Source organism: Tamandua tetradactyla, chromosome 1, assembly GCF_023851605.1.
Source record: "Tamandua tetradactyla isolate mTamTet1 chromosome 1, mTamTet1.pri, whole genome shotgun sequence".
NCBI classification, from domain to species: domain Eukaryota; kingdom Metazoa; phylum Chordata; class Mammalia; order Pilosa; family Myrmecophagidae; genus Tamandua; species Tamandua tetradactyla.
The window spans coordinates 113,403,295-113,420,244 of NC_135327.1; positions in this window are offsets into that span (position 1 = coordinate 113,403,295).

Here is a 16,950-nt window from a genome sequence, read left to right on the forward strand (position 1 = left end):
AACAAGAGAAAAAAAATTTAAAAAAAAAGAAAGAAAGAAAGCTATTACCCACAATTCCTTACAACTTCTCGGCTCGGTGATGCACCAGTGACAATACAATAAATCTGCTTGTTCATGAGCACCCGACACAGTCCAACCTGGGAAGGTAGCGCTCAGCGGCCCATATCATCTCATACATCACTTGCAGGGGCTGCCGGCCACACTCTGGCAAGTGACGCTGTTCTGAATTTTCTCCTCTTTGTCACACACTCCTCCCGACATCAGTGTCTCGTCGAAGTAGCTGATCCCTGGCCATATTTTCCCTCTTCCAGCCACCGTCCATTACTTTTACTCAGATTAATCTCTTCACTTTGGCAGAAGGGGTTGAATATATGGCCTCTTCTCCCAGCTGTGATCAATACCTGCGCAGAGATAAGCCAGGTGACAAAGGGTAGACAGAAACAATAAGGCTGGCTCCTTTGTTCCGTGATTATGTGCCATGTGTGAGGGTCTTCTCACCTCTGCAGTGTATTCCATAGAATACCACTCTTCTTTAAGAGGACATAATCACAAGACAGACCTCATCCAGAGGATGTCATAAACACAGGAAACGTTTTCAGGTTCAGACTTGGGGTCCTAAACCACAAGACCCCCCCCCCCCCCGCCGCCGTACTCATGATCTGTCATTATTTATTTGTAAGCAAACTCTTCTCAGGCATTGCCCATATGTGGAAACAGAAGGAATTCACAATAACTACATTGACAGTAATTCCAATTGCAGTGCCCCTTAAAGTCTGACCCAGTTATCTTGGGGTGTCTCTAGGAGATTATCCAAATGTGCTCACTTACCAAGTTGTCAGTTCCAGCCACAATTATGATGCAGCATTTGCCATGTTCTCTCTCTCCAGCAAACCCCTTTGTGGCTGTTACCTGCAAAAGCTCCTTAAATATGATGTTGTAATAACCATGTTAGCTATGAGAACTTGACTATCTCTGCAAAGGGACGTTCTCTATCTCCTGATCTTCCCAACCCTCACGGAGTCAGCGTGATGCTGTGTTCCTTGAGGAAGTGGTAGAACGCTGCATTAGTTTACTAACGCTTCCAGAATGCACTACACCAGAAAAGGAATGCTTTTAAAAAGGGAATTTAATAAGTTTTAAGTTTACAGTTCTAAGGCTATCAGAATATCCAAACTAAGGCATCCAGGAAAAGATACCTTAACTCAAGAAAGGCCGATGGGTCCAGAACACCTTCATCAGCTGGGAAGGCACGCAGCTCGCATCTGCTAGGATATTTGGCTTCTGGTTTAAAACAGCTACTAAACAGGGGCATTTTCTTTCTTCATCTCCAAACATCTGGGTCTCATGTCGGTTCTGTCACTTCTGAGGTTTCTTCAAAATGTTTCCCATTTTAAAAACTCCAATAAACTAATCACGACCCACCTTGAATGGGTGGAGCCACATCTCCATCTAATCAAAAGGTCACACCCACAGTTACATAGGTCACATCTCCATGGAAACAGCCCAATCAAAAGTTTTCCACCATAAACAATAGGTCTGGCTCCACAGGATTGGATCGGTATTAAAACATGGTTTTCCTGGGGTACATAATTTCAAACCGGCACAAGCACTTTTCTTCCTAACACTGCACTGTCCTTCAGCACCGGGGTACCAAAGCAGCTTTGCTTATGTTCCTTGTATCAGCGTCTTCATGGAAACTGCTCAGTTAGTCCCAGCTTCTTGTGTTTCAAAAGTATTGGAACCGAGCCACCGAAGGCTCTAGAACTTTCTTGGACGTCCCCACTCCTGTTTCCCACTTTCCTGAGCCTTTTTCCCCTCATGGCTGTCAACTCTTGCCTGGAGGACTGGTGGAGTGGGGGGCAGGCAACTCTTTGGGCTCATCAGTCTCCTCTTGAGTTACTTCTATTTCACGCATTTTATATTTCTTACAATTCCAAGGCCCAAGAATTTATATGCATAATTGCACTTTGTAAATCATGTGAAAAAAATTGCTGTTTTTTTTAATCAAAGTTTTGCATATTCCAACATTCACAATGTTGACCACATTTGAGCATTCTGTGTCCCTCCCTACCAGGGATGCTACATGTAAAATCAATACTGAAGACATGTCTAGTCTGATGTACAAGGTTCTCCATGACCCACTCTTGCTCCTTTTCCAACTCCATTTTTATCCACCACACTCTTACTCTCCAGCTATACTGAATAACTTTCAGCTCCCCAAATAAGCTTTTCTTTTTCAAGGCTCTAACTCATTCTCCTAATATAACTCTATCTAGAATACAATCCTTGCCATCTTCTTGCCTTTCAAAACTCAAGTTGAACATCACTGCAATGAAGATTTTCCTGTCTCCTTCTATCTCCTCCCCCACTACGCTGAGAGATGTGATGGCTGCTTCTTCCTGTGATACAACACCCCACTCCATACACATGGCAATCGTAGCACTGTATCATTTTATTTCACAGAACTTTTTAAACTTACAGACAGGATTATTTCATCAGCACCTACTCAATATCTGTTGCTCAGTAAAAGTTTGATGAATTAATCTCTTGAAATGAAAGGTGTTAGTACATCTTTGCAGGTACATATAAATAATGGTAATCAAAACCATTCTTTTTTCTAAACTGCTTACTTTAACTATATCAAACCTTAGATAACTTTTTTATACATAGGAAATGCCCCTATAGAGTAATAAACTGATCGATACTACATTGTGGGGAGATGATGGGAAAAAAACAGACAAAATACATAACATGGGCTGCAGCTTCTGGTGTCTGCATCACATCCACTTGGCCCGCTCTGATTCCAGCCACAGCTGGGGTGGAATGGCGCTAGGAGAGCACTTCTGCATTCCTACCCAGGACTCTCTCTGATATTATGCAAACTCTAGGCCTGCATAAGCACAGGTGGAAGCACAGGGGACATTAACAACACCCCTTTCCCGAGCAAAGGGGAGATGGGAGTTAGGTACTCCAGACTCCTTGCTTTCAGGTAGGTAATTCCATGCATTCTTGGTGCTTCTCAGAGGTCCTGGAAGAATTGAACCCCATCACTTAACAGTAGCAATTTTGATAACACATCCTTCCACTAGCATTTCCTTTTTCTTGCTTTTACCTTCCAAAAACTCCTTGCACCCAAGTTTCTATCTCAGACTCTACTTTCAGGAGAACCTAAACTAAGCCATGGGCTATTGTCTGGAACTACTGACTCACTCTCTTCATTGCATTGGTGCATGAAAAAGTGTATTTTTCATAGGCTAGGCTGAGAGAGACCTAGGAGACATCATTAAATTCAATGTGTGATCCCAGATTCGATCCTCATTTGGAAAAACCAGATATAAAGGGCATTTTTGAGACAATTTTTTAAATGGTTTAGGTACTTGATGAAATGAAAATACACAGAAATTGTTAACTAAAAAGTAATTTATCCAAAAATGCTCGTTTCTATATGCAGCAAAAGACATAAAACATGACTGGAAAGATGTACACTGAGGTATTGACAATGCAGTCTCCAGATATTTGTAATATAGTCTTTGTATTCTCTTAGTTTCACTTATCTGTATTTTCTGATGTTTTCCACATACATATAACTGCTCTTTATTTTTTTAAAAAAATTTTAGAAGCTAAAATCTTGTCCGACTTTCAAACTGCCATTTTGTCCTTCCAGGGTCATTTCTATACAATTTAATGAGGAGTGAATCTGAGAAACACAAGGGAAAAATGTAAATGGATCAAGGATGGTCCCAGAATGCATCATGGCAGGATAAAAGCATACAAGCCAAGGATCAGGGTCTGATGCAACCAGGGTCCTGTGAATATCAGATTCCTAGTCTTTTTGAGTTATAGTCACTCCTTCCTGTAGACTCATTCCCATGCACTCATTACAAAATTCAGGGAGCAAAGGCACATTCCTCAGTACAGAGGAAGAAAAATGATTGTTTCCATCAGCATTTCATAATTTTTGATTGCAGAGATTAGGAACCAGTCTTCCTGCTTACTTAATGCTCCTGATGTGACTCGACATGAAACTTTCAGCACATTATACGCATTTTCTATAAGCTGGTTATCCTCCTATACACTTAATCTCTTCCCAACCAATCCCCCCAAAAAGAAAACAAATATTTGTATATTAAAGAACTGCCTTCTGATCCTTTTCATCCTTTACAGCTGCTGGCATGCAAGCTGTTAAGCACAGTGTTTAATTAATGGATAGATACCATTAGAAAGACAGCCGACCTGCATTCCGATGAGTTGGGATTCAAGGTGCCAGGAGATAAAGATCTGAAAGTGGAAAAGCTGAACCGCAATTGGGTTCATTTATAAAAGAGGCTGTTAAAGGTCAACTGTGTTTTCTTGTGCTAGAGATAAAGAGATGCTATTAAAAACAATTGGAAAGTAATTCATAAGGGAGCAGTAAGTCACTCATGTTAAATTAATTTGTCTTTCCGATAGTGTGGCACTCACGATGGGAAAGTAAATTTACCTAAAATCAAGATCTTTCACAAACAGCCATTGATCATATCTTCCGTGCAAAGCCCATGGAACAAGCTCTTGTGTGCTGGGATGCCGGCACTGTCTATTCACAGCAACCCCACTGCTCTTCACAGCCCCTTCCCAGACTAAGAAGTACCCACTTTTCCCCTAAGGGTAGTAGGCATAGTAAGTGCAGGCATTTCCACGACACACAGAGATGTCTGAGCCTGCTGACGTGTCATCTCTGATGAACCACCTGATGGCCAAGCAGGACAAACCTTTGTGCACATGATTCCACTTCCCCAAATTTCAGCAACATATTAGAATATTCCAGCACACTGCATTCCCCATAAGGCCTCCGCACACACAAAACGTTCAACATGTACACACTGGGATGAAAATTCCTAATTTAGAAAGAGCATATACGTACAATTATGGCAGGCAGTTTATTTAAGTCTGCATAGGCATGATACATTTTCTTTGTTTATCTGCTTCTCAGACATGTCCTCTCACTCAGACAGTGTGAACTCCCCTTCTCCTCCCCAGCACATGGCTTGACGAAGGGCAGTTGCTTCTAGTGTTCAGAAACGCCAGCTCACCTTCCTCTGGGTCAGATGGAGGCTGTGCCTATTTGCTGCCAGGCATGGGGCTGAGAAGGGAGAAATCCACTCCATCAGGCTGTGATCTTGGGCAGATTTAAGCTGAGTGGCATCCAGCCCTCCCTCTCTTCATGTTGCTAGAGGAAAACTGCTTGTTGCTCTTCTTTCTTTCTTGGGGTTGAAAATTAATTGGGGCCGTGTTTCCTAAAAACATGGAAATAATGAGCAATTCCTGGCAAAGGTCTATTTATGGAAAACTTGCATTTCCAGGTACCCACTAATTACAACCCAGCACGGCAAGCTGCTCACCAGTTTCCCAGCATCAGTCGGACATGTCAGCCAAAGGAGGCAAAGATGGTTAGAGGCAGTTAATGTCACACATTCACCATTGCTGATCATTTGCAGATTGTAATAACAGTTTTACAATTCAGATTCTGCACTAAAAACAATTTCCTGATCAGATATCACAGGGCTTCTTCTGAACCTGACACCTTTGAAAAACTAGAGACATGGACGTGTTCAGCTTTAACTCCACTAGAATGGATGCACCTTGCTCATGTGCAGAGCTCATAAGCATGATTTTAATAGCGTGTGCTTTGGGCTGCGGCCAGCGGACAGGACCTCAGAAAGGTGGATGGCAAGGTCAGGAAGGACCCCTCTCACAGAGGAAGTTCATGAGAAACAGTCCAGCTGGGATAAGGCCAAAACTAGTATCAACGATAACAGTATCGACAGTTACTACTCATTGCATCCCTGCTATATGTCATATACTGTACTCCTCGTTTTATATACAGTGTCTCATTGAATTCCTACAACCATCCTAGGATATGGCAATCATTATCTCCTTCTCCAACATTCAAAGCATTTTAAGCAAAGTTCTGCTAAGATTAAATACCTAGTAAATGGAAGAGACAGGATTCACTCCTGTTCCTTGCTCTATCTGACATCATCCATTGTGATTTAGAGTTTACCAATGAAGACTTGGTTTAAGAAATAACTGAAAATGTAGAGTGCATTCTTCCTGTTTTGTCTGCCCAGCCCTCCTTGCACCTTAATGTGGGATCAGCATTCGTGTCTTCTGGGACATACTCTATTACAGCCAAGCACGGCGTTAAATTGGGAGATGCAATCTTTGGACAGATTCTCAACCTTCCTGTCACCTGATTGGCCCAGGGATGAACACCTGCTCGAGCGAGGCCAATCTTAGGACCCTCCCACACCCTGGCTACAGCTGTTTGTGGATGGGCATGTGAAACAGTAATAACAGTAGTAATAATAACTAAAATGTATCTGTGCTTTTTATATGCCAGACATTTTATACTTCAGCTCAACTAATTCTAACAGCAATTCTGTGATATATATCCTATTATTATCCCATAATATAGCAGTAGAAAGTGAGGTACAGAGGGTTAGGTATCTTGCCAAGGGTCACACAGCTAGGAAGTGGCAAGGCTGAGACTCAGTTCATATCAATTAGCTATTGCCACAAAAATGCTGGGTTAATTATGCAGTGGCTTAAAACAACATTCATTTATTCTTCAGGATCTGGGGTGTGCTGAGTGGAATACATCAAGGCTGGGCACAGTTGGGTGCCTCTGATAATCGTGGCTGAACTCAGGAATACAGCTGGGTCTGCTGCTGGACAGCAGATGCAGTCTGGTCCAGGCTGGATGGCTCTCTCCATGTGTCTCCTCTCTCCCTCCTGGGACCTGAGGGCTTGCTTGGGCACACCCTTCTCAAGGAATGAGCAGAAGTGCAAGAGCACAGGCAGACACAGTGAGGCCTCTCAAGACCTGAACTCACAACCTGCACACTACTATCTCCACTTCAAGGCAAGAGGTGGGAAATGTAGTATGACTTTTGTGAGGAGAACATCACCATCAAACGGGAGAAGTGAAGATGTGGGGCCAATCAAACAATCTACCACATATCCTATATACTTCTTTGGGGATTTTCCATCTCAAGATAGGAATATTTCAGTTCCCTGTCCCGTAGTTACCATTAGGAGATGCGAAGCTCTAAGGTTGTCAGCATCCACATTCCCTGCATGGGGAAGAAGCTGGTCTGCAGTAGGACATGGAGAGAAATGCACAGACAAAAGGCAGAGAGAAAGTCTCAGGAGTTTGGAACCCTGGGTCTAGATGACCTCAAGTTAGCTGGATCCCTGCTTTATTCAAGTCTTCTTGTGAGACCCTCACCCCATACTCTGTGCTTCCAAACTAAAATAGCCAGATTTGTCTGTCACAGAGTTCTGACTTTTTATTAATTTTAGAACCCTGAAATTAATAAAAAATTAACTACATGTTACATGTCCATATTCAACATATATTTTAGGCATCTAGTATTTGCAAGGGATTATGTTAAGAACTAGAAATCAAGAAGAATGAATAAGACTAAATCAGTGTGCTCAAAGAATTCATCATCTAAAAGGGGACACAACACCTACATAACCAGTGATACTGCAAGATGAGTGCAAAGTGTATCCAAAGGTGAGTACAGGAAAGGCTGGGATTAAACTCTTATTAAAGAAGATATGGTAATGCTTCACAGAGGAGGTAATATTCAGTGTAAAGTTCAAGAAACTAAGGAGGATTTCTACAATCAGAAAAGGAAGTAGAGGTGGGTGGTAGTGAGGGGCTTTGGAGAGGAAGAAGAAAAAAGTGGCTAGGGCAATGAGAAAAGTCACAGAAGTATCAAACTATAGGACAGAATCATCTGGTTAATGAAAAGAAATATTAAGGTGAAGACTTGGAAAGAAGATTGTCACTGTGTCTCAAGAACTATGCAAGGGAGTGGGGTTTTGTTTAGTTGGCAGAATTGTTCTGTTCTACTTAGCAGGCACTGTGTCCCTAAAGTGCCATGGCTTGTCAAAACTACCCCTTGATGGTAGTAGATCATCCTACTCCCTTTATCCTAAAATTGCACTTGCCAGGTAATCTTTTCATTATGATTTGGTTTCCCACATATGTTATCCTCTAGGGAAGAGAATGAGCTAACGAGCCTACAGTAATAGTCCAATCCATTCAGCAGTTATATTTCTTAGCACAAATTTTAAAAGCAACAACTCTTGGGAATCTAGTGTTTAGTCAGGACTTTTTATTTTACAGAAACCCAATGGAAGCTAAGCAAAAGGAATTCCTGAAAATATACTGGTGTGGTTCACAAAGGAGGAATTTCAGTCAATAGGCATTTAGGACATGGGAACTGGAATCTCATGCTCTGCTTCTCATCAGTGTTCTGGGCTTTTCCACATGTAGTAAGATGCTGGCAGCTCTGAGATCATATAGTTTAAGCTCACAATTAAGAATTGGGGTAGTTAGATTCAGGTATCAACTTGGCCAGGTGAATGTGCCTAGTTCTATTCCTGTGGACATAAGCTGATGGCATGTGAATCTCATCTGTTGATGATTACATCTGCAGTCAGCTAGGAGGCGTACCTGCTGCAATGAATCATGTTTGATTTAATTGGCTGGTGCTTAAATGAGAGAATTCAAAGTAGCACAGTCAAAGCAGCTCAGCATACCTCATCTCAGCACTCGCAGCTCAGCCCAGGCCTTTGGAGATGCAGAAAGGAATCACCCCAGGGAAAGTTGTTGGAACCCAGAGGCCTGTAGAGAAAGAGGCCAGCAAAGATCACCCTGTGCCTTCCCGCGTTAAGAAAGAACCTCAGTTCAAAGTTAGCTGCCTGTCCTCTGAAGAACTATATGTTATCTAAATAAATCACCTTTTACTTAAAGCCATTCTGTCTCTGGTGTATTTCATTCTGGCAGCTAGCAAACTAGAACAAGAAGGAAAAAATTACCTGGTAGTTCCATCAGAGAAAATCCTAAACCATACCTCCTATTGTTCAGACTTAGATTAAGTGCTTGCTTATTTGTGGATTCACCACATGGTAAAAACAGTAAAATACAATGAATGTCCCAGAATAAGATTAGGTGGTCAGTGGGAGGTGAGAATCTTTGTCTTAGTTTACCAGATATGCTATTACAAATACCTCAAACTGGTTTTGGCTTAATAACAAGAATGTATTGGCTCATGGTTTTGGGGCTAAAAGAAGTCCAAAATCAAGATATTGGCAAGGCTTGCTTTCTTCCCAAGTCTGTCGCATTCTGGTGTTGGCTTCCAGCAATCTTCACAGTTTCTTGTCTTGCACCTCTGCCTCCCATCACGTGGTAATCTCTCCTTGTGTTAATCTTCAAGTTTCCACCGACTTCCAGTTTCTTCCTGTTTGATTTTCTCCAATTCCTGGCTTCCAGTTTCTTCTCTTTATTAAGTCTCCAGTAATATGGATTAATACCCACTATGCCAGTTTGAAAGGCTATGTACCCATAGAAAACCCATGTTTTAATCCTGATCCAATCTTGTGGGAGCAACCTTTTCTTTTACCCTATTCAATAACGTAGGTTGGAATCTTTTGAAGATATGGTAACCCCAATTGTCATTAACTTTTTGTTGTTGCTGTTGCATGGGCAGGCACTGGGAATCAAACCCAGGTGTCTGGCATGGCAGGTGAGAATGCTGCCTGTTGAGCCACCATGGCCTGCCCTGTGGGTATTAACTTTTTTATTAAATAGAGATGTGATTCAACTCATTCCAGGTGGGTCTTGATTAGTTTACTGGAATCCTAAAAAGAAGAAGCATTTTGAAGAGAGCAACAGAGCCATGAGAGGACAGAGCCACAAGAACCACAACAGCCCACATAGCCTTGGAGATAATGAAGGAAAATGCCACTGGGGGAGCTTCATGAAACAAGAAGCTTAGAGAGAAAGCTAGAAGACATTGCCATGTTCACTGTCTGCCTTTCCAATTGAGAGAGGAACCCTGAACATCATCGGCCTTCTGAAACCAAAGTATCTTTCTCTGGATGCCTTGAATTGGACATTTCCATAGCTTGCTTTAATTTGGATGTTTGTATGGCCTTAGAACTGTAAACTTACAACTTAATAAATTCCCCTTGTTAAAAGCCAGCCCATTTCTGGTATATTGCATTCTGGCAGCTAGAAAACTAGAAAACCCACCCTCATTCACTTGGGCCACAACTTAACCATAACATCTTCAAGAGTTCCTATTTACTATTGGTTTACACCCACAGGAAAGCAGATTAAGATTAATAACATGTCTATGTTGAGATACATAATTCAATCTACCGCAGACCTGTTCCACAATTTTTTTTTTTTTTGGTTGGGCAGGGAAAGTTCCCTTGGGCAGACAAATATCCATGTCATCAGCTTTGCTTGTTATGAACCATTCATGTTTAATGTCCAATGGTGCTAAGGATAATAGAGGAAATTGACCCTGAACTCACAAAGTAGAAGACTATACATACATGGACCCCTTCACTAGGATGGATCACCCAAACAACTTTTAGTCTTGCATTGAATTTTTTTTTAAATCATGATATGTAATGATGCAAATTTAACAAGCTTTTTGACAAGTCGTGAATTAAGTCTACATATCTCAACCTTATGGATATTAAATTCACGCTGGGGTGTAAAAATCTGCCTATGTGCCAAATGATAACAGAAAACAGGTGTTTTTATCTCCTTTGTCCCCTTGGGGATGCACTCATGTGTCCTGTAAGAATGACACAGAAGGTTCAACATCAGCAATGTTTTGGATGCAATGCTCAGAGAAAAGGTGTAAAAGGAAAGAATAGCATGCTATGAGCATATGCAGCCATCCTCCAGGTCTCAAGGGAAGCCACTGTTCTTCCTTATTCCTGTCCCAGAAACTCAACATTGTTTTTAAACCAACACCAGAAGGTACAGAACACATTGCAGCTGTAAAGGTCAAAAACTACTTTACAATGATGAATTATTTATTTCAGCCTAATCATTTAAATCAGAAACTACTTAGGCAGATCAAAAATAGCCCATTTGTATACTTGTTGTTTCCACAGCAGTAAAAAGAGCTTGTTGGACAAGTTCATCTCTAGGGCTCTATGTCTATAAGAGCTTTGATTTCCACTAGACTGCCCAATTCCTAACTTTTCCAGAATTGATGACAATATGTTCTCAGTGTTTTGTTATTGAAGAGGATGAAGGGGAACACTAATCTGGAAACTATGTCTTGTGTACTACACCATTCTCAATAAATAATTTCTATAGCATAGAAGGGTAGCTTTGAACTCAAAATTTGGAATCACACAGATGTGTGTGACTGCCTCCCCCAATTTCATAATGTGAGGGGCATTATAAACAAATAATCAATAGCACTTGGCTCCTGCCTGGATATTGGGATAAGGGTATGGGAAACTCACTGATGGCTCCACCACTTTGAGTCTAAGGGAAGTAGGAAGGTGAGGATGTAGAGTTTAGTTTTAGACATTCAATGGGAAATGTGCGGGGGAGATAGAAGTGTCGATGAAGGCCAAGAGCTATAAATATTTGAATTGGCAATAAAGTCAATAGCCTTTTGTTCTTTCAGAAACAAGGACTAGAGGCTTAAAAATATGAGTGTGATGTGTGGTTAGTAATGGCCTCAAAAGAATTAGGGTAAGTAGACATTTGGACTCCAAGTACAGTTCAACTGCTTGAGTGAGAGAATATATGGTGGACAGCTGGAATGAGGCTGCTGTGCCATTCTCTTGCCACCTAATCTGATGAAGGTAATTCCACTCAACTTTATTCTCGATTAATTTAGTTAGGTAATATTTCCCTACCCTCTATGTGCATTCATATTTGTTGCCTTTGGTGAATAAAGGAAAAGATTCCTCGAGGTACCTTTCTTTTCCTGAAGGAGGAGAGGCCGTGCTTATGCTCTACAGTTAAACTAAGACTGGATTTAAATCCTAAAATGATACTGGCTTATTCCAACTATATCATCAACCTTTAAGAAGTTGAAGTGACAAGGATCCACTGGCACTTATACAACGACAGGGCTTAAAACAAGACAGTCATTGATGCTAATGAGATGTACACTTTCACTAATCCCATTATTTACTGAGGTAAATAAATAACAGTCTTAGGTAAAGCCAGCTGCAAAAGATCTCTTATTAGGACACATCTTGAGGTTCCACAGAACAGTAGGACTCTGTTCAGGACCCTTTATTTTGGTTACTTCAAATAAGAGTGAAGGCTACTGTTTGATTTATGAATCCCAGGAAGTAAGATAAAGAACATCATATGCAGGGGGTACGAAGGTGGTTCAGTGGTAGAACTCTCACCTGCCATGAGGGAGACTCAGGATCGATTCCTGGCCCATGCACTCCCCAAAAACAAACAAACAAGCAAACAAAATAAAGGGAAAGAAGTCAATAAATGGTGCTGCAATAAGAGCATATTCACATGGAAAAAGAAAAAGAATGATGCATGACCCCCGCCACACAGCATACAAAGGAGAAAGAACATCATATGCTTCAAAATGCTCCAATGCTGGGCATTGCCAGTGCCAGTGCAGTGTTCTGGATGGAGGGTATACTCACTTACCCCATAAGAAAACTCAAAACAAGCAAATAAGATTACTATGAGTCTCCAATGGGAAACATGCATTGCTTAGAGACAACTTTCGAGAATTATCTGATTCTAGCCTTTCATACCAATGACTATTTATGGGTCCATTTGAAAATTTCTATCAACATTTCTAATCTAATAAATGTGTCTGTTCTTTAGATTCTCCTTTGACCTAGTTACAAAATCTGTCTGGTTCCCTCAATAATAGCGAGTTAAATAAATCTTTAACATACATTCATTTTTTATCTGTATGAGAGTCATAATTTTTTCCTCTTTTGAAATGTATCCTTTCATACCAGTAATTGTTGAGAACTGAGGATTTGTGCTGTGGCTCTTGTCAAGCTTTTTTGTTTTCTTTCATTTATTTAAGTTGTTTGTTTTGTGTCTCTTTATGAAATAAATTCTAGAAAAGCTATGTCATATAGCATAAAATCAAGCAGCTAAACAATTTTACTATCTTCCCTTTCCACCCCCACCCCAACAGTCAGGCTGTTACACCAGCATAATATCAGCAGGAAGCCTGTTCTGCTGACATTTCAAGCTCCCACGGAAAACACTGTGAATCTTCTGAGAAGGCCTTATTCGCAAGATTTGTTCAACAAAGCGGGTGGATAAGCATCTTGGATTAAACCTACAAAGCACAGCCCTTTGGTTACTTTTCCCCATTTAACCTGGGAACACTTTGAAACTCTTTTTCTTAAAAGTTTTTTTTTTAAACCATCAGGTTTCATAATGAGAAATACTCTTGTAAACACCCTTCTTTATACTTTTCCTTTTAATTAGCAAAACCTTTATTTTGAACAAAATTTCCATATTTAAACTTTATCTGCAAAGAATATTGAGTGTAAAATATTAAAGAACCAGACTGCTGATGGAAAACGCATTTTTCCTCCCGATAACATCAAAATCGGTTAGTCTATCCATTAATTTCTAGCTGCTTAGCCTCCAGGAAGCTCAAAGCCAAATTTGTGACTCAACTTTAATAACTCAGCAGGACGTACATATCTGCATTCTACCTTTTTCCAGTCTTGACCTTGGATCCTAATTTATATTTTCCCTGTTCCTGATTTCTACTTAGTTATGCTTACATTCTTCTATTTTATTGAATGTATTTTATAATCCATTTCTGCTTCTTTAGGGAATGAGGTCAGATACAAGGAAGGAAATTCAGGCCAGTGCACTATATATATGTGCCTCGGTATTTAATATTATAGAAAAATTCCAGGAAAAATCACAGTTCTCCCTTGTCATTGTAAATAGGATGCACTGGGTAGCTTATTTAACCTGTTCCTAGGTTATGTAGCTATTGAATACACTTTGGGATTGGATAAATGAAGTCATAGTAAAGCCAACTGGTGGGTATCAGTTCCTACAAAGACTACAATAAATGATATTGCATTTTCATTTTCTATAAAAATTTCTCAGCTATATCATCATTTATTAGAAAAGTGCTTTCTAATCATCAGAATACCATAGACCTTTTGTGGGCTTAAAAAATGGCCTGCCATCATGCTTAGAGGTTAAGTACACAACTTGAACAAGGCTGGCACCCTGCGGATTTGAGTTGCAGCTAAATCATCTAGGGGCCCAATGCTTCCCACATCACCTTTACACGGATGAAATCTCTACCAAAGTGCTGCTGTAAAGGGGGAGAAAGGATTGGTTAGCTTGATAGTGTGATGTTTAAAAGCACACTGGACACAGATCCAAATTTGAGTGCAAGTCCTAGTTTTGCAACTCACCAAAGTGTTATGTGGGTAACAATTCCACTAAACTTTGGTGTAGCTGCGAGGATTCAAGATGAACATATTTGGCACCAAGCAAGGTCCCCTCATGACCCACTCCCTTCCTGCCTTGCTGTAAAAATTAACTCCGTGAAAGCAGTTTAGTCATTGCCAAGAGCTAAGGAGAGAGGAAAATAGGGACTGACTGCTTAGGGGTGAGGGTTTCTTTTTGGGGTGATGGATTGGGGCTGGTTAGCAGCATCGTGAATGTGCTAAATGTCACTGTATTGTACACTTGAAAATGGTTAGAAAGGTGGATTTTATGTTATGTGTAGTTTACCACAATTGTTTTTAAGTTAAAAGAAAGTAACTGTCTATATATGAAAGAAAGCTAAAAAATTGCTCTTTCTTTCTTCAAAACTGGGTACTACGCTAGGTCAGGCTTTAGCAACAGTAGCTCAGGGCTTTAGATTTTACTCCCTCTGTGGAATAGGCCTGATCCTGTCTTTGAACAAGCTTTATTTATTTTTTGCCATAATTATCTATTATGGTTCATCCATTTATTAATGTATTTGCCCATTTGCAATAGATTATATTGTCCAAAGATGGTCACATCGATTTCTCCCATCTCATAAACTCTCCTGCCATGCAAAAGCAAAGAATGGAAAATGTCCTGGTTTGTGAAAGGATTTGATACCCAGAATTAGAGTCATTTGCTTTCTTAACATGGGCACCAATGTTCAGACTGGCTTTTTATCATTTCAGAGGTTAATTGGGTAAGAATGGGAGGGATGCCTTTTTTTGTGTAAAGTAAGAAAGGAGAACCAATTTGAAACTCCTCCCCAGGAGGATTCTCTGGCAGGTCAGATTAGGAGAGAGAATACAGGAGGTTGAGAATCTGAAAATGATTCCTTTAAAATTTTTAAGAGAAAATTATCCATGCCCAAGTACCTGATGCAGGTCTTAATATACCCTAGGGGTGTGCATTCCCATTTGAAGGCTATTACTCTTTATAACCACTACTTTGTAAGGTGATGACTTGAAAACAAGACCTATAGGATATTACTTGATGTTAAAAATTAAAATGAGGATGGGTTCCATAATGAAAAAAGAAAATAGGGGCAACTTGGGTTTAACAAAATTTCTTCATTGTATTCCCAATGCATTTTGACTTTTTAAGCAGGTGGAAGATTTAGAAAGCAATGTTTTCCAAACTAATTTGGATGTGAAAAATTTTCTTTTTCACAGAGCGTGATATGGGAATAGTGTTTAGCTAAACATGCCATTGAAAACACCATCTATGGTAGTTAATGGTTGCTGAGTAACATATTACCAGAAACTTACCTTAAAATAACACACATTTATTATTTCACAGTTTCTGTGGTCAGGAGTAGAGCACAGTTCGGCTGGGTCCTCCGCAAGACTGCATCAAGGTGTTTGCCCTGGCAGTTCTCATCTGAATGCTAGGCTGGGGAAGAATTCACTTCCTAGCTCATTCAGGTTGTTGGTAGAATTCAGTTCCTTGTGGTTGTAGGATTAAGGGCCTGATTCATTTTCTTCCTGGCAATTGGTTGGAGGCAGTTCTCAGTTCCTAAAGGACATCCTCAGATCCTTGCCACTTGGATCTACTTTCATCAAACCCAGAAAGTGAGCAGAGTCTCTTTGTAAGATTGACATTGCCATCTTATGTAATGTAGGTAAGTATACATGATCATGTGCATCCCATCATCTTTGTCATCTTCCTTCTAATTAGTTAGAAGCAAGCCATAGGTACCATCTCATCAAAGGAGGGAGTTACACCAAGGCGTGAACACCGGGAGGTAGGGACCATGGGAGTCACCTTAAGAATTTGTCTGCCACACTTACCTAGATGCTTTGGTATCATTTTACTTCTGTTCTGATGCATTCAGTCTAGCAAAGTTGAGTGTTGATGAGCATTTATGGCATGTGTGTCTGTAGAGTACATCTATCCGCATGATAAATGTGTTCCCAGAGAGTGGGGTATGTTTTAAAATAAATTCATAAATATTAAAATACTATGGAACTTTGATATTGAAAAGAATCACAGACAGACGCGAACAGGGAGTCCAGACATCTAGGCTGTATGAATGGCTCTGTCACATAGTGTAGACAGGATGATTGGAGAGTGCAAATGTTACTCTCAGTCTTGCTGTAAGAGAGAAACTTAGCTGCAATTGAGTAGCCCATTATTACTCCTTGCTCCAGTCTATCAATGGGACTGAGTTCATCCTTTACCCTTCAGGAGTTGGAAGAATACTAAGTAGAAAAATATTTCTCTCATCTGGCTAAAGCCTGAAGAAGATGAATTGACAACATACGAGGAGGGGTTGGAATTGGAACTCTATAAAAAGAAAGTTTGCTGAACAAAGGCATGTACAATCTGGGATACTTATTTGAGCCCTCCAGTGAAACACCTCTCTGAGGCAGTGTTGGAACCAGAAGAGGTGAGAGCATATACATTTCTCTTCCAGCCTCTTCCACCCAGACCCACAGTAGACCAAGCAACATGGGTTGTCGCATGGTTTCCTAGGGGGAGTGGGTCACTGCTGAGCAGCATTCATGTCTCTTTGGGCCCCGTAGGACCAGTTTCTTTTTTTCCATCCCAAGACTGTATCTCCAACTCAGCTCACCAGAGGGAAAATGGGATTGTGATACACTAAATCAGGAAGAAAAATATGTGGAACA